General features: G+C 58.9%; 2 protein-coding genes across 8 annotated transcripts in view; one reads left to right on the top strand and one right to left on the bottom strand.

The window, feature by feature from the left end:
• Positions 1 to 657, bottom strand: part of NPHP4 (nephrocystin 4) — a 113,547-nt gene extending 112,890 nt beyond the window's left edge. For all 5 annotated transcript variants that reach the window (XM_032394940.1, XM_032394964.1, XM_032394959.1 and 2 more), the window contains exon 1: positions 351 to 657. The gene's annotated coding sequence lies outside the window, so the exon portion shown is untranslated. The remainder of the gene's footprint in view (positions 1 to 350) is intronic.
• A 104-nt stretch (positions 658 to 761) lies between these two features.
• Positions 762 to 17,072, top strand: part of KCNAB2 (potassium voltage-gated channel subfamily A regulatory beta subunit 2) — an 83,629-nt gene continuing 67,318 nt past the window's right edge. The window contains exon 1 of one of the 3 annotated variants that reach the window (XM_032394998.1): positions 762 to 894. The gene's annotated coding sequence lies outside the window, so the exon portion shown is untranslated. The remainder of the gene's footprint in view (positions 895 to 17,072) is intronic. The other 2 variants (XM_032395016.1, XM_032395009.1) reach the window with 2 other exon arrangements.

The raw sequence follows: 17,072 nt of genomic DNA, 5'->3' as shown, positions 1-17,072 counted from the left end.
GCCGAGTGCGGAGGGCCAATGTCAGGGTCTCAGCAAAACCCAGGCCGTCCGCACCGCGCTCTTCTGAAGCCGAGCGGCAGCAGAGGGGCGCAGGGTCAAGGGCAGAAGGCGCAGGCTGAGCCCCAAGGACCCCCGACGCCCACGGGAACCCCGGGCCGCACCGGGTGTCAAGACCGGGGCGGGATGCGAATGACGCGGGCACCGGGTCCCCGCGGAAAGCCGCACGGAGCACCCCCACCCCGGGCCCGGGGAGCCCCCGGCCGCCTCGGCCGCCCCCTGCGCTCCAGGCCGCGTCCAACCTCCCCCGCGGCGCCAGCCGGCATGGTTCCGCCCGCCGCGGGCACCGTTACCTAGGAGACGGGCCGGCCGCGGCCGCGCACCGGCCGCCGAGGCTCACGCTGTCGAGGACGTGTCCCCACGACGGACCCAGAGCCCCGCCGGCCTTCCGGTAACCGCCGGAGCCCCAGGCCTAGCGGGCTGAGGACCGGCCGAGGGTCGCCAGGTCCACCGCCACAGCAGGAGGAGCCTCGGCAGGCGGCGCGCCGCGCGTCCGGGCCGGGAACCCGCCCCGCGTCAGCGTCGTTGGCAGGGCCTCGGGACCAATCGGAGCCCAAGCCCCGAGGCTCCGCTTCGGTAGCGCCGGCCAATCGGCGCGGCGGCGGGCCCGTCCTGATTTGCATGACCGGCGACCCCTCAGCCAATTGGAATATGACTGGCGTGAAGGACAACCAATGAGAAGCTACTAGAGGCGTGGCCCCGGGCGTCCCACGAGGTGAAGATGCTGCAGGCGGAACCTGGCCGAGCGAGCGGGATTCGGGGGCGCTAAAGTCGCCGGGGCAGGGCGGGAAGGAAGATCCGGAGCGGGGCACAGGATTCGGAGCTGGAGCCCCCCAGGTAAGTGCTGGGGGACCCCGGCGGGCCGCGCTGTCCACCGCCGTGCGCCGAGAGAGCGGCGGCGGGCACCCGCGAGGCCCGCGCTGATTCTCCATCTCCTCTTCCACAGCGCGTCCCCGCGCCCGCCTCCGTCCTCACCTCCTCTCCAGCCGGTTCACCTCCTTCTCCATCATCTCCCTTCCCCCATCCCGCCCGACCTTTCAGCTCCCATCCCCGACCCCTGCCCCAAACTTCATCCCTCCCCTCGTCCCGGTGCATTCATCCCCATCTCTGCCACCTCCCCTTCCCGCAGCCTCGCCTCCCCCTGCCCCCATCCCCCCTTCCCATCCCCTCTCCCGGCCTCTGCGCAGCCCCATCCGAGCGCGCCTGGTCACGGACCTCCCCATCTCGCCTCCTTGTTGCTCCCAAAGGCTCATCCTGCCTCTAGCTCCTGATCCCTGTCCCCATCCTCCCATCCATTCTGCTCCCAGCCCCTGTCTCCTCCTGTGGACGCTCTCCCTCCACCTTGCAGATCCCCAGGACCTTGGCACTCCCTTCCTGCACCAGTTCCTCTGGCTACCTACACACCCAACCCCACCCAGCCCCGTCCCTGTGCCCCTTCCCCGTCTTCAGCTTCTCTTCTCTCCCTGCCTCCCTACCTGCTGCTGCTCCCACAGGACGCAGGGACCCAGCAGCTGCGGCGGCAGCAGCCCATGTACCTGCCCACCTTGCCACCCTCCCACCCAGGCGCACCCTGGCTCCGCTCCTCCTGCCGTTTGTCCTGGGGGATCCCGGAGGGGACTGCGTTTTGCCTAGAGCATCCTGGGGGGCTCCAGGTGGGAAGCCCCTTAGCAGCCTTTCCTGCCTTCCTTCCTGGCCACCATCACCCTCCCCACCCCACCCCCACTTTCCTGCTCAACCTCACTTTGTGATTCAGCATTTTTGGGGTTGGTAACTTTCTTTGCTCCCTGGCATGACAGGACTCGGCTGTGGGGCTGAAGGCTGGGGATCTCGACCTGGCAGTTGGTTACCGTGGCCACCTTAGGAAACAGACCTGCGTTGCCTGGTAGAGAACAGGGATGGGGAGCAGGGGACCGGCCAGTGGGAGCTGTCTTCTCTCCCTTTCATTTGTCCTGTGTTGAACCGCATCCAAGGAGAGATGACATAAGTAATAGCTCTTGGGGAAATGGGGTATTAGCATTTATGGAAATTAATACATCCACACCCGAGGAGTGAGAACACCAAGTTCAGGCCACAGCTGTCCCACTGTCTGTTGTTTCAGGACTTCTTCTTTCTCTGCAACTTCTCCTCCCCCTCAAAAACGCCATCCCCCCTTCCAGTGCCAAGAGCAAGCTCCCACTCTGCTAACACATTGCAGGGCTTGGGGACCTGCGTGTGGGGAGCCCCATCTGCCCTCCTGATTGTTGCTTGGAAAAGTATCCACCTGCGAGCCAGGCTCCTGTGCGGTCCCTGGGCTCCCGCCTGTGTGCTCTCTCAGCAGGGGCCCAAAGGGCATTGGCTCCCCGGGTTACGTCCTTTAGAACACTCCAGGTCCATACCCAGCCTCAGTGGCACTGATGGTGTTTGGGCTACCGTACGATCCTGCCTGGAAAGCATCCTGGGGGAGGCATCCCCTATAAAACCGGGTCCAGCTGCTTGTGTTTCTCTCTACCCTGCCAGTTGCCGGACACTGGGCCCTGCTCAGCACCCCTGAGACTGAGCCAGGCTGTGGGGGATGGGGGTCATGAAATATGTGAAACCCAGGTGTTGTGCTTACAACCCTCTTGGGTCTGGGTGTGGAGCCTGGATGGGAAGAAATGGGCCCCAAAGCAATTGCACACCGCAAGTGTGGAAAGACGGGACACCACTTCTTGCCTTGTAAAGGTCAGGGCCAGCCGTGGGCACTAGGGGTCTGAGGGGCAAGCGAGCTCTGTGGATGGGACAGCTTGAGAGGCCTCACCCCGTGGGGCTGGCTTTCTTTCTTTCCTTTACTTTTTCAATGATCTTCTAAACCTCAAATGATTCAGGAGGAAGTGAGTGGCACAGTTTTGATTTGGCAGTTTCCGGTAGGGGTTCAGAGGGAGGGGGCCTCCTCCAGACTTTCCTGTTTTTTGGTACTGGGCCCACGGCAACTGGACAGCACAGCGTGTGGCAAAGGAAGGCCTCCTCGTTACTAGAACCTGTGTAACGTGCTTCGTTTCCGGGGACTCTGGCTGAAAGCAGCATGTGTTTAGTCCTTGATAAAAGTCTCGGTGACCTTCATGTCAGCAAAGGTCCCAGAGCAAGAGTGGTTTCCTGGAGTCCCTGGATAACAGGGCAGGGTAGTGGCAGCTGCAGGCAGCATTTGGGGAAGACCATCTCTGATGGTGGCTAGGGCCAGAGACACGGTGCCTCCCGCCATCCCCTCTCCCAGCAGCCAGGGGGTCTCATGTCATAGAGGCAAAAGGTCTTGGGCATCTTCCCCCCACAAAGGAGTCCACGGAAGCCCAGAGGCAAAGACTTCTCCAAGGTCACTCAGGGGCAGGGGCGGATCCCAGATAGACTCTTTGCATCCCACTAATGGAAGTGCAGGTCACTTCTTTGACTCTCTCGGTTGGAGGATGCCAGCACGCTATGGATGTGCCCAACCATCGGGCATGGCTGCCCTTTGGGGTGGCCCCTCTGGAGACGTTGCTGACATGCATAGAGGAAACCAGTGCCCTGGGGTATATCTGAGTCACTGGGGAGCTGTTGGGAGTGGAGGATATCATCAAGCGCAGAGAATTCTAGTGATACCATCCTGCCCAGCCTGGCAGGTCCCCAGAGCAAGAGTGCCATGCTTCCAGAGATGTCATCAAAGAGATGGCAGGGAGCCAAGACACTGGGCAAGATGAAAGGGGAGAAGAGACTCAGGCCATGCTGGACCTGCACTTAAAACCTTGCTCCATGATGGGTCCTTGTAAATAACCCTGCAAGGTGGGCTGGGTAGCCTGGATGGGGAAACTGAGGCACAGAGTGGTGGAGAAAATGATCCAGCCTCCCTAGCTCCTATGGACACCTTGATTCTGTTCTTACTGTGCCAGGACTCTGAGACAGGTACCACCTCCCTGTCCCACCAAGCTCCAGAAATACCAGAAATCCCCCCCACACACTCACAGATGGGTCTCAGATGCACAGGAGGGTCAGGGTTCAATCCCAGCTCCCAAGGGACATGGAAATCCACCTTTTTCATGAAGGGAAGTCCAACACGCTCAGTTCTCTACTCGCTCTGTGCCCTCCCTTTCTTGGGGGCCACTCTGTGAGGAGATGTGGTCCTTGGCAGCACTTTCTTGGCTCAGCCACTTCAGGGGAAGAAAAGAGAACAGGGCCTCCCCAAGAGAGAGCACACATTGGACCAGGTGGGAAGGTGACCCACCTGGTCATGCTGTCAGCTGTGGGGGTAGCTCGAGGCTTTCCATTCAGCCTGCCCTTAGCGGGTAGCAGAGCCTCCCTGCCGGGTGGGTGTGAGCTCCTGCTGTGACTTCTTACTCTTTGCTGCTTCCTGTGGGGCTCAGCTGAGGGCTGGCCTTTCTGTCCCTGTACACCCCGGAGGAGCTCTGGGCCCAGCACCCCCAGCCTGAGGGTGCCCCATGGCCACACACCCGGCTTTCTAACTCATAGCCCTGCAGGACGGGGTCTCAGGAGGCTTTCCGTGCTCTGCCAGATGGCCACATACTTAACCCTGGAGACCTCGGGTGTGTGTGTGGGATTGAGTGTGTCCCTCATAGCCGAGCCGAGCCCCGCGACGCTGGCCTGCATCCCTAACACCTGCCTTCCTTGACCTTCCTCCTTGCAGGCAGCCCACCACTTCTCTCTCACTCCAGCACAGGCATCTGCAGTCCTGACTCTCGATGCCATGTGGGGTACAGATAAAATAGGATTAGGGCAAGGGAAGAAGCAGAGAAGGGGACAGTCTCCTTCAGCTTCACACCCATGCTGCAGACTCAAGGCATCTCCCCCACGGACATCTTGGGCCCTGGCTGCTGGGCCTCGGTTAGGTCTGTCATGCAATCCGAGGCTGAAAGCCAGGCACGCCTTTTTTCTCAGATCCCTGCCCTGAGTTCGGGACAAACCAGCAGACTGGTCATCACTGGGCCAGTTTCCGCAGTAAATGAGCAGCTCCTCGTGTCCCCTCAACACCAGGTCTTGTCCACGGGGCCCTCTGTCACCAGTCTGGCCCATGGACCCTGGTGGGGAGTTAGCTCTGTGTCTCCCTCAGTCTCTGGCTCTCACCTTCCCAGCCACCTGGCTTCATTCTTGTGCCTCCCTGTTTCTGGATTGGCAAAATGAGACTTTGTGAGTCCAAGTATAGGGACAATCCCTGGCTCATCAGGGGTGCTCAATCAGTGTCGTCTACCCCCTCACCCGCCGCTTCCAGTCACGGACGGAGCCCGAAAGGTCACCCTACCTGGAACCCAGGTGGCTCCCCAGAAAGCTCGTGCAGTGATTCAGGTCCCCTTCTGAGGGACTTTGTGATGCCCCTCAGGACTCCTCAGAAGGGCCGCCTGTTCTTGGGGCACAGCCTGGGAGAGCCCAGCTGGCTGCTTTTGTGGAGGGTGGGGAGGGCGGTCCCGTGGCCCCTGGTCTGTAGAGAGGAGCTTCCCGGTGAATGGAGGGACACGCCTCGCCCTGTCCCCCCTCACCGCAGGCCTCCTGGAGGGCCAGACCACTGCACACCTGCATGCCCATGCAGCAGCCCGCAGGCACGGGGCGGGGGGGGGGGATGCTGCACAACCACCCTCTGAGCACACCCACCCGCCCCTTCACCACAGCATGTCCTCATGTTCCCTCCCTGGGCAACTGTGTGATCTTTCAGAGCAAACTCCAGCCCTGATGTCCACAAGCTGTCACATGCAGCCAAGGGCAGAAGGATCTAAAATTCTGCCTGGGAGCCTTGGTATCCTGAACGCTCCGTGGTCGCAGGGCCTCTGGAAGTAGCGCCCCCCACCCCTTCTAGATGGAGGCAAGTCAGAAATAACTAGAAGGCACAGACAGGGAGATTCTGACGCTCCGTCTTCACCAGTAGCCCTGCCAACAGTGAGCGGGGAGCATGGAGGCTCCGGGGGTCCTGGGGCCCCAGGCGTGCCAGGCTGTCCTGAGCCATAGGCGCACACACCAGGACCACAGGGACTGGTGCCCGAAAACAGTCTCCCAAGGGCCCGGGAGCAGCTCAGTGAGCTCCGTCTTCTGCCAGCGCTGGTCCAGGGGTTCGGAGAACCCCACTCTGAGAAACACTCCCCAGCTCGTTCTGTTTACTGGTGAGCTTCCTGCCCTTGCTTCTCCTTAAGGCAGCGCACAAGGAAGCTTTGATCGCTGGAGGTCCTGATGAGAAGGGCTTCTCTGGGATTTCCTCGATTCTCAGGAACAGAGGAAGCCCACGTTTTACTGGAATGACCTGCTACACTTTTGTCATCTTCACACTTCAACTCGTGCTTTTATCTTAACAAGCATGGCTAGATGCTGTTGTTACTGGTGTCCGGGTCCTCTCGGAATGAGGTTTGGCTGGGGATGCTGCCGGTCCAGGTGCGGAGGAAGCTGGAGTTCCGCAAAGGCACGGGCTCTGTCACTCTGGTCTTATCCTGTGGCATCTCCCCTCCCCCATCTCCATGGCTCCTCTCCCCCCCTCTGCTCACGGCTTCCTCTCCCCTACCCCAGGAGGTATTGCCTTTCCCTCTCAATAAGAAGGTATTTTTAGTCACCCTGGCCAGGAGGTGTTCAAGTGTCAGGGACAGGAGGCCCAGAGCCATCTCTGTCCCTTTGCCCCTGCAAAGGACACACGATGCCCAGAACAGAAATTGCAAATCCCAGCTGAAAATCACCTTTCTACAGGGCCATAGGCACACACTGACTTCCCTGGAGCAGCAGAAACCTCCCTGTTTACACCTGCCTGTTGAAAAAGGGGAGCAGGGGTGTCTGGGGACCGGCCAGGGCCCTTTGGAGGCACCAGGGATGCTGCCTTACTATGCTTTTCCTTTATTCTGAAAGATGGGTCTAGGAGAGGCCACCAGGGCATGCAGGCCATCTCCTGCAGGACGTGGACCCACTGTCCTAACAAAAGGATTTGTTCAGATAAGATGCGCCAAGCATCGCAGGCCCAATGTTGCAGCCCAAGGGTCTGTGGCTGCTCGTAGGAGGCCTCGTGCCCCCAGTCCTGGCTTCGTGCCGGTGAGGCCCGTGCTGGGGACTCAGCCATTCCTTCACTGCCCCAGAGAGGTGCAGATGAGGTCACAGTCAGTGGGGGCGAAGACGTGGGGTCCAGAACACAAGAGAAGCGTCTGCAGGCCAGGCAGGCACACCGGGTACTGTGCATCCTGTGTGGTCAGGAAAAGAGGTGAGGCTGAAGCTGGCAGGGCTACATTGAGTGTCAGAGGGCGATAGGACCGGGCAGCATTCTGGGCAGGGAGAGCTGTGTGCAAAAAGTGCAGAGACAGCAAGGGGTACTGGGGTGACCTCGGGGGAAGGACGCTGGGCCAAGCGAGGAAGCTTCTTGGGCGGCTGCTCATCTTTAGAAGATGTTTCCTGCCTCCTCTGGGGCTGAGCTGGGTCAGTCATGCAGCTTGGGGAGAGGAAAAGCTGACCGGGTCCCACGAGCCCCCCAGCCCTGCCCTGTGCATCCCTCAGGGAGCCCCGAGCTGTTCCAGCTGCCATAGTCACCCCACCTTCCCAAACACACACACTCACAGAGCCTGTGTGCCGAGCTGGGCCCTTGCTCCCTGCCTCACCCATGGTTGGGAGGACTGGCAAAGCCCACAGGGTGCCCCCGAGAGGGCTGAGGAGAAGAGGGTTTCTGCCCACCCTCCTGCAGCCTGGTAACCATGGTAACCAGTAGGGAGCTGCTGGGCTGGATGGGTGCCGAGGGCCCATGTGGGTCCCTGGGTGGCAGCCTGTGTGGGCAGTAGGAGAGGGGGCAGCAGGTGCAGCCCCAGGCTCTCACCCAGCGCTCTGCAAGCAAACACATCACAGGCCAAAGGGCCCTTCTGCCAGCCCTTCAAGGGGACAAGAGGGCACCTGACCCCAGCTCAGGCAGAATCCCTGGTCTCTGAAGCAGCCCCAGGGTGAGCAGGCACTTTAACTGATTCGGCCTCGCTTCTCCAGCCGGTGGGCCTCAGGAAAGTCCCCTCAGGCTCCTCACTCTGCTGCCTGTAGTCCAGCGGCCTCATTTTGGAGAGAAGGAACCAAGGCTCGGGGAGGAATCCTACTTGTTGGCAGAGCTGGGTGGGGTCGCAGTGCCGCGCTCGACCACCGGCCTCTGTTGGCTCCCTGAGCCCCCTTGCAGCATCCTGTAGGTCTCCCTGCACTCCACAGTGGTCACTGTTGCTGGTGTCTGGTTCCTCCCGGACCACGTGCCCATGAGGATGGGGCATGTCTGCCTCATCACCACTCTGTCTCCCCAGCTCAGCCCTCAGACACACACACACGAGAAGCAGGCTCTCAGCAACCATCCAGTACAGTGGACTCTCCCAGAAAGCAGAGCAGGGTAGGAAATGGCACATGGAACTCCTGTTCACCCAGTTAGAGGCGCCCTCTGCCAAGCTGGGAAGGGGCATGGAAGCACAGCCCATAGACTGCGTGCAGCCACCTGACTCAGAATGGTCAGCACAGGGAACCCTCTGGGCAGAAGCCAAACCTTGGGCCACGGTCCCTAGCACCCTGCTCCATGCATAGGACTGTCCTTAGAGGAGACTCTTACATCCTCAACCCAGGCCTCCCCGCTTCCTGAGCCAGACAACCTGTGCCTGGTCCTCCAGAGAAATGTTCGTGTCCCTGTATGTGTTGGTGAATTTGCTAGTGCAAGGGATGGGGCCCGGGGCATCCCCCCCCCCCCCCCGCCCCGGGCCCCAAGTGCACTTGCCTGGCCCAGGCTGACTCCAAGACTCCTCAGTGCACACTGTCCTTTGAAGCCAGCGCACTCCACACATCGGAGGCCAGCCTCACCGCCCAACTCCCTCGCAGTGTCCGCGCCCCAGGCTCAGCTGCAGAGAGAGGTAAATGCCACGGTCCGGATGAGTCCACAAGTTCTTTGTGAGACGTGGCTCAGGCATGAAGTCATGTCCTCGGCCACGACTGCTCTTTGGGGTTCCCCTTCTGCCCACTCCTCCTCCGGGGAACCTCCAGAGGCCCCACTCAGTGGAGCTGACCTGCAATGCACTCACCACCTCGTGGGCTTCGGGTCCTAAAGCTGAAGCCAGGGGACCAAGCCTGGGCTCCCAGGGGCAGACAAAGGCCACCCCCCGCTGCAGGCTCCCTGATTTCATCTCCCCCACACTGGCTACCCGCCAGTGGATTCTCCACAGCATGTCTTCCCCACCAGCGGATCCAGGGCATGATCCTGGCACACCCTGAACTACAAGCAGTGCCCCAGGGAGGTCGGGGCAGCTGTGGCCGCTGGGCCCTGGCACCCAGCCAGAAACAGCGTGCTGAGACAACTGTGGTCCTCGGCTGGCATCCACAGGCCAGCGGCCACAGCCTCCCAGCCGCCTGGCCTCTGGATGGACGGCCCCTGTCCTGCAGCCCCTGGCCTTCCTGGATAGACCACATGTTCAGTGCCCAGCAGCCAGGATGCCGCTCATGTTTATACAGCCAAGCCGCTTCATTATGCAGAGATAATGCCTCCCAACTGCAGAAACCATTCCAGGGCATTCAGATTGAGTTGTCCCACGGGGCAGGCAGAGAGGTCCCGTGAGCATATTTGTAGGGGAGATGGGAGCCGTCGGGGAAGCCTGAACAGCTGAAAGCCTTTTGTCCCGCTGTGAGAAGGAGCAGACGCTTCGTGTGATGCTGGAAGATGATGATGATGATGGTACTGGGGATGATGGGAATGGGGGTGGGGATGATGGTGGTGATGATGGGGAAGGCGACAGTGGTGATGGGGATGAGGGTGGTGATGGTGATGATGATGGTGGTGGTGAGGATGATGGTGATCGTGGTAGTGGGGATGGTGGTGGTGGTGATGATGATGGGGGTGGGGATGATGGTGATGGTGATGGTGGTGATGATGATGATGGTAGTGGGGATGGTGGTGGGGATGTTGGTGATGAGGGTAGTGGGGATGGTGGTGGTGGTGATGATGATGATGGGGGTGGGGATAGGGGTGGGGATGATGGGGATGATGGTGATGATGGTAGTGGGGATGGTGGTGGTGGTGGTGATGATGGGGGTGGGGATGATGGTGGTGATGATGATGGGGGTGGGGATGGTGGGGATGATGGTGATGAGGGTAGTGGGGATGGTGGTGGTGGTGATGATGATGATGGGGGTGGGGATAGGGGTGGGTATGATGGGGATGATGGTGATGATGGTAGTGGGGATGGTGGTGGTGGTGATGATGATGGGGGTGGGGATGATGGTGGTGGTGATGGCGGTGATGATGATGATGGTAGTGGTGATGGTGATGAGGGTGGTGATGATGATAATGGGGGTGGGGATGATGATGGGGGTGGGAATGATGGTGGTGATGATGGGGAAGGGGACAGTGGTGATGGAGTTGGTGGTGGTGATGATGAGGGTGGTGATGGTGGTGATGATGATGGGGTGGGGATGATGGTGATGATGGTAGTGAGGATGGTGGTGGTGGTGGTGATGATGGGGGTGGGGATGATGGTGGTGATGATGATAGTGTTGACAATGGGCTTAATGGTGAAGATGATAGCACCTATGCTTGCTGTCACTGTCATTATTGTACCAGAGCTGCCATTTGTCCCATAGCAGATCTGCTCTTTGTCAGACCCCTGCTTAAACCTGGCCTGCATTTACTCTTAATCCTCCAGCCACCCCAGGATTAGGTAATACGAGGTAATATGATCCTCGGCACTTCGCGGGGGCAGGGGGAGTGAACAGGCACTCTGCCTTCGCTCAGGTCATGCAACCAGAGGACAGAGCTAGACCATGACCTCAGAGGACTCCCGATCCCGTGTCCCAGACCAACCTCAGTAGCAGGGCAGATGCACACTCCTGGTCTCACTCCTGGGCCGGGGTCACCAGGAATCCTCCTAAGGGGAAACCCCAGGAAGGCGCAGCCCATCCCCCAGCTGGCCACCCTGGCTCCAGTTCTGCTGGTGAGGAGCAGTGCTGGTGAAACCCCCTGTGCGATTCCTATGTTGCCACTGGAGCCTCTCCCTGCCTGGTGTGCACGAGCCCTCTGCCCCAAAAAGGGGGATTGAATCTGCAGCAGGAATAGTGCGGAGGGAGGAGGGACCCCTCCCCACTCACCTGTCTGCTTTCCCTTCTGCCGGCAGAGAGCACGTGGGTGCTCTCCACGTGCCTCACTCACGAGCACTTGCCCAAACAGAACGACGGTCACTGTGAGCGACCACGTTATAGCCTATGGTTTCCCCATCATTCACTTAAATTTCCTTAGGGACTTCGCAGCTGTAGGGGTGTGTGTGTGCATCTAAGTTCGTTTGTTCTCTTGAACCTTTAGGATACATTTATAAGTAGGACTTCTGGGTCCCAGGCTGTGGACCTGTATTACCCCAGTTGTTTGCCCAGAAGAACATGCCATGGACCCCAGAAGTAGAAACAGCTCAGTGGAGTAGCTTCATTGTAACCTCACCAGCAATGAGTATTTTCATTTATAAATATTTTTTTTCTGTAAATTATGATTGCAAAGGTGCAGTGCCTGGCGGCTCTCTTTTGCATGGCTTTTAGTTCAGCAGAGCCTCTAATGGATGTGGTGGGGTAAAGCCGGCTTTCACATTGCTAGTGTAGAGCTGCATGGGCAAGATATTAATCTTTCATGCTTCCGTCATGTGGTGCTGGGACATAATCCTCTTTGAAACCATTTGTTATTTATTCTTACAGTCCCCTGGAGAAGCAGGGAGAGCCCCAGGAGCCTGCTCACAGATGCTAATGCAGGGAGAGCTGCAGAAACATCCCCACAGTCTCCTCCTCCCCACCAACGTGTGGAGCTAAGCCAGGGCTGGGGACACAGGGCTCCAGCTTCCCCCCCACACGCACACACACACGAAGGGGCTCTTCCCCCAAGAGAAAGCCATTCCTCTGCCTCCCATATAGCCTGCTGACATTGCAGGGTTTAAAAGGTTAGGTGGGTATGTTAGTTCTCCAGGGCTACCCGAACAAATCACCATAAACAGGGTAGCTCGAAACAGCCATATTGATTCTCGCCCAGTCCTGGAGGCTAGAGGTCTGGAATCAAGGTGTGGGCAGGGCTGGTTCCCTTTGGAGGCTCCAGCCTGCTCAGGCCTCTCTCCCCGCTCCTGGTACTGCTGGCGATCCTCCACGTTCCCTGGTTTGTGGACATGTCATCCGCCTCTACCTTCACATCCCCTTCCTTCCCTGTCGGCAGCTTCTCTTCGTAGAAGGACACTTGTCATTGGATTTAGGGCTCCCCCCCTCCCACCGCCAATCCAGGATGACCTCATCACTGGGTCCTTACCTTAATTACATCTGCAAAGACCCTTTTACCATCTAAGGTCATAGTCACAGGTACTGGGGATTAATACCTCGACATAGTCACAGGTACTGGGGATTAATACCTCGACATATAGAACTCCCCTCCAGAGGGTTCTGTGACTTCTTTCTAGTCTGCTGTTTATTTTCCCCTTGGCAAGGATTACACATCAAGGGTTGTGGGCTCGGGGTGAGAGTCCACAAGGACGCCAGAGTGGGGGTGAGCAGTGTTGTGTCAAAGGTCCACAGTTACATCCGGAGCTGGGGCTTTGCGCTCTCGAGTATGGGGTCTCCCCCAGCCACAGCTGCCGGCGTACTTGAAGGTAGACCCCCCCAGTCTTGGCTCAGCAGCCTGGGGAGGGTGTCGGAGCTCACCTGAGGGTGACAGGGTGAGCAGGTAAGACAGGGCATGTGTCCCATGGAGGGTGGGTGGGAGGCACTCAGGACGCTGTAGTGTGTACCTCCCCCGGCAGGGGCAGGTTTGTGCTACAGACTTTAGGGGGCCCCAGATGTGTCAGGCGTGCTGCTCAGCCAGCATTCTGCTCAGCCTCCTGATTCCCCTCTGCAACTGGAAGCAAGGATCTGTCCCCCCAACTTCCAAGGGTCGCTACTGAAATACATCTAAAGCGTGAGGTTAAGAGCTACCGTCCAGGGATCCGGCACCCGCTGTGTGTGCTGTCAGCCCGGGATCAGTGTGGACAGCCAGCCGGAAGCTCTGCCGGGCACCATGCTAAGCACAAGGGAAAGGGGCCTTGCTGGGCATGATGGCCAGAGTGTCCCAGTGCAGAGCTGGCCAGGAGTGGGCGGTACCTGTCCCCACAGTCCCGACCCCCACCCCCATGTTGCTGCAGAAACTCAAATCAGCCATCAAGATGGCAGCACCCCCCCCCCGCCCCGCCCCGTTCCCCAAGCAGGCCCACTACCCGGTCACTGCATGGGGAATCGCCCCACCTAGCGGGTCGTTCATGCAGGGCTCCAGAGAGGAAGAGACCCCAACCACACCTGGGGAGGGCCCAGTGTCCAGGGCCATTTCGTGTGGACAGACTGTCTCTGAGACAGCGCATCCTGGGAATACCAGGATGCAGGCCTCTCTCCTCCTCCCATCCTGGGGTGTAAGCGGTTAAAAGCCACCCCTGTGCCCGGGAAGCTTGGAGCAGCTCCATCCATCCGCGGAGCTGGGCCTCCTCGGCTCCTCCTGTGTTGGCGGCTCTGACTGCTGAGTCAGGCTCTGAGACGCGCTGATGAGTGATCGCGGCTGTAATCACAGGCAGCCTTGCTTGTTTTCTTCCCAACCCTGGAACTCTGTTTTCCTGCCTCGGCTCAGTTAGGACTTCGGTCGGGTCGGTCGTTGGTGAGAGGAGACAGAGAGACATGCTCTCTTCTTGTGGATGTCCCAAACTGAGCGGAGGAAGCAGGCCCTCCCCAAGGACACCCTCGCCATCACAGAGGGCTGGGGTGGGGGGTGGCCAGCCCCTTGGTTCACTGATTACCCCACTCAGAGGTGGACGCAGAGGTTCCATCTCTGACGCGCCAGCTGGGTACTCAGGTCACTGCAGCCGCGGGGCTGGGGGGGCGGGGGGGGGACTGGAAATGCTGCAGCTCTGGTAGCCACAGGGTACCCTCAGCTCAGTGCAGCCTCAGGGTGCTGCCTGGAGTCCCCCAGGATTGCATGGCCACCCCCGAGGGAGCTGCTCCTTCACCCGGCATCTCCCACTCACACCAGTGAGTAGGGAATCCTGGAGGTGAGCCATTAAGACCTGCAGATTTTCTACCCGGTGTGAAGGGCAGGGCTTTGTTTCACGAGGGAAATGCTCCCCTAGTCTAGTCCTGCTGCAGGAAGCTGCGCCCCCACCCCCTGCAGGACGGCCAGCACCAGGGACAGATCTCCCTCGCTCCCCATTCATAATCTTTAAGAACTTCTCTCTGAAGGACCAGACCAGCTGGTCCTGACACCAGAAGGGGCGAGAAATGCTCCCTGCCCAGCCCTGTGATCTCATGCTGTGTGTGACCCTTATCTCCCCTTGAGCCACAGAGGAGGGGCTGCCCCTTGGGGACTTGGGCCTTGGGCTGCCTAGTGTGGAGATGCCTGTGGCCTTGATCGAGGCCTGGCTCCCCCGAGGGAGGCACTGGGGCAGCCCTGCCTGTTCCTCTGGGAGTGGCTGCAGCAAGAGCTGTAGAGACAGGAACTTGGCCAGGACCAGGGCCCAGAGGGAAGAAAGCAAAAGTGCCCCTGGGTACACTTCCACCCCGGGGAGGTAGGAACTGGTCCAGCCCCCCTGCCCCCCTCCAAAAGTATGGGACATGCTCTCTGAGTCTGTCTGAAATGTGCTGTAGCTGGATGTTCACTTCCCCTGAAGATAAGCCCGAGGGTCTAGGTGGCACTGTGTGGCTCTCCAGTCCTTCTGGCCCCCCCAACACCCCTGTGGGGATCTGGGACTCTTGGTCTTCACCTGCCCTGTTGGCATCTGCTTTTTAGAGCAGCAAGAGACTGCCCAAGGAGTGGCCTGGCTCAGCAGTGCCTTCCGCACGTGGGAAGCTCAGCACTGCCCACCTGGCCTGAGTGGGGCAGAGCAGCTGACCTGTGTGAGGACAGGCCTTTCCCCGGCGTCTCTGCATGCATGAGTGACAGCAGACTGTGGGCCCTTGGCCGGTAAGTGCAGCGGGCCTGTGTGTGTGCATGCATGTGTGTGCGCCAGGGACACACACATCCCTTCAGATGTGCTTCCCATGCCTAGACACCCCGCCCCCCAGGGCTCCTGACCAGGGCTGGCCTGGAACACACCGTCCGCTGGGGTTCTGGTCTCTCCCCAGATTCTCCTGATACACTTCCTGTAAGATGAGCGACCCTGACACCCTTTCACAAAAGGGGATGTAAAATTAGTTTCAAAGGAAAGCAAGAACTGCATGATGTCCTAGAATGCACATTTGCCCTGGGGTTCTGCTCTGGCATCTACACGCCTTTTCCTGGGATTGCTGGGATGAGATTTTGCCGGGATGTCAGGGACACGCTCTCGTGCTCCGCTCTCTGTCTGTCTCTCTGTCTTTGGCAAGATTTCCCACGCTGCAGTCACTGGCCTTCCATCTTGGGGTTTGGGTCATGCGTGCACACTACCAGCCCTATTTCTGAGTTTATATTTTTTCTTTTAGTCAGCTTTTTTCTTAAATAAGCTTATTTTGAAATGAAGCTTGCTTGCTGCCCCTGTAATAAAGGGAAACCCAGCATTACTTGTCATAATTCAGAGTTAGAAGACAAGCAGGTAGATATTGGATTCAAGAACCATCTCACGTGTGACCAGGGCACGTCCCTGCCATAGGGTTATGTGGGATGAGCCCTTGTCTTCTGGCAATTCAGGGGCTTGCCTCCTGTCCCCGAGTCATCCCCATCCCCCTGGGTCACAGGCAGGCTATTCATGTTCTCAAGGGCGAGCTGAGAAATCCTGCCTGCCCCTGCTCAGGTGAATATGAGAGATGGGGAAGCCTTGGGGGCATGAGCCCCGTATATTCCTCCTTGGATTTAGGCTGGGGGTGGGGGCAGTTATTGGGGAGAGGGTGCCCAGGGGCTGAACTGGCATTCAATGTCGAAGACTTAAACCAGAAAGCTATAGAAATCATGGTGGTTTCTGGAGCAAAATGGCATGAGGTTGCATTCTGAGTGTTGGCTTTGCAGTTGGGCAGGCCTGTCCCAGCTCTTTGCCTCTTAGAGTTCTGTGACTCTAGGCAGGTCCCTTAGAAGGTGCAGATGGGAGGTGCCTGGGTGGCTCAAGCCATCTCTTTCTCCCTCTGCCCCTCTCCCTGCTCACGCTCTCTCTCTCTAAAATAAATAAATAAATCTTTTTTTAAAAAAGATGCAGATGGTAATGGGAGTTAGGAATGGAAAGTGCAAACTCCCTCCCCACTGTCTCCCATCCCCAGGGTAACCCTGAAAATACTATGGGGTGATCCACTTAGGCCTGGGAACTACCCTCTGCATTGGACCCTAAGGCCTTGAAGTTCCTGGCAGATGGGGAAATGTAGCAGGCCCCCAAGGCAACAGCAAGAACAAGGACAGGGCTGCCATGGGCATGAGGGAAGAGACAGGCAGGTGTGCCTGAGGTCAGGTGTGCAGGGAAAAGGTGCAGGCAGGCCCCAGATCAGGTATGCAGGAGACCTAGAGAAGAGGAAGCTGGAAAAGTAGACAAGGCTGGCTATGAGTGGTTCAGCATGCCAAGCTGAGCTGCTTGGACCTGATGCTGAAGGCCCCGCGTAGCCACTGAGGGCTTTAGAGAAAGGCATAATGTGATAGGTCCATGGGTGAGCAGTAGGAATGGGACTCTGGTGACAGGTAGACGACTGTAATCCAGGCAGGAACTCCCAAGACCAGCAATAGAAATGGGCGAGAGGGAATGTTCTAGGAATACCCATGTGGACAGAGCCAACAGACAGCTGAGAGGATGAACCTGCAGCTCAGGGCAGAGAGGTGGGGAGGCACAGCTAGCTGTGGGGCTTATGGGGGCTGAAGCCCAGAGGGGGCCGAAGAACTGCCCTGGAGGGTCATTCGGGGGAAAGTTTCCATGAGCAGAACACTGAAAGCAAGAGTGCTTGGAGGAAGAGGAGCCAGCCTGGGGTAGAGGTGATGCAGGTGATGGAGGTGCAGCAGGAGGTGGTGCAGGTGATGGAGGCTCAGGTGATGGAGGCGCAGGGGGAGGTGGTGCAGGTGATGGAGGCTCAAGTGATGGAGGCGCAGGGGGAGGTGGTGCAGGTGATGGAGGCTCAGGGGGAAGTGGTGCAGGTGA

This window comes from Phoca vitulina, unplaced genomic scaffold (assembly GCF_004348235.1).
Source record: "Phoca vitulina isolate PV1807 unplaced genomic scaffold, GSC_HSeal_1.0 scaffold2, whole genome shotgun sequence".
Classification (NCBI taxonomy): domain Eukaryota; kingdom Metazoa; phylum Chordata; class Mammalia; order Carnivora; family Phocidae; genus Phoca; species Phoca vitulina.
This window is presented reverse-complemented; position numbering and strand designations above follow the sequence as displayed.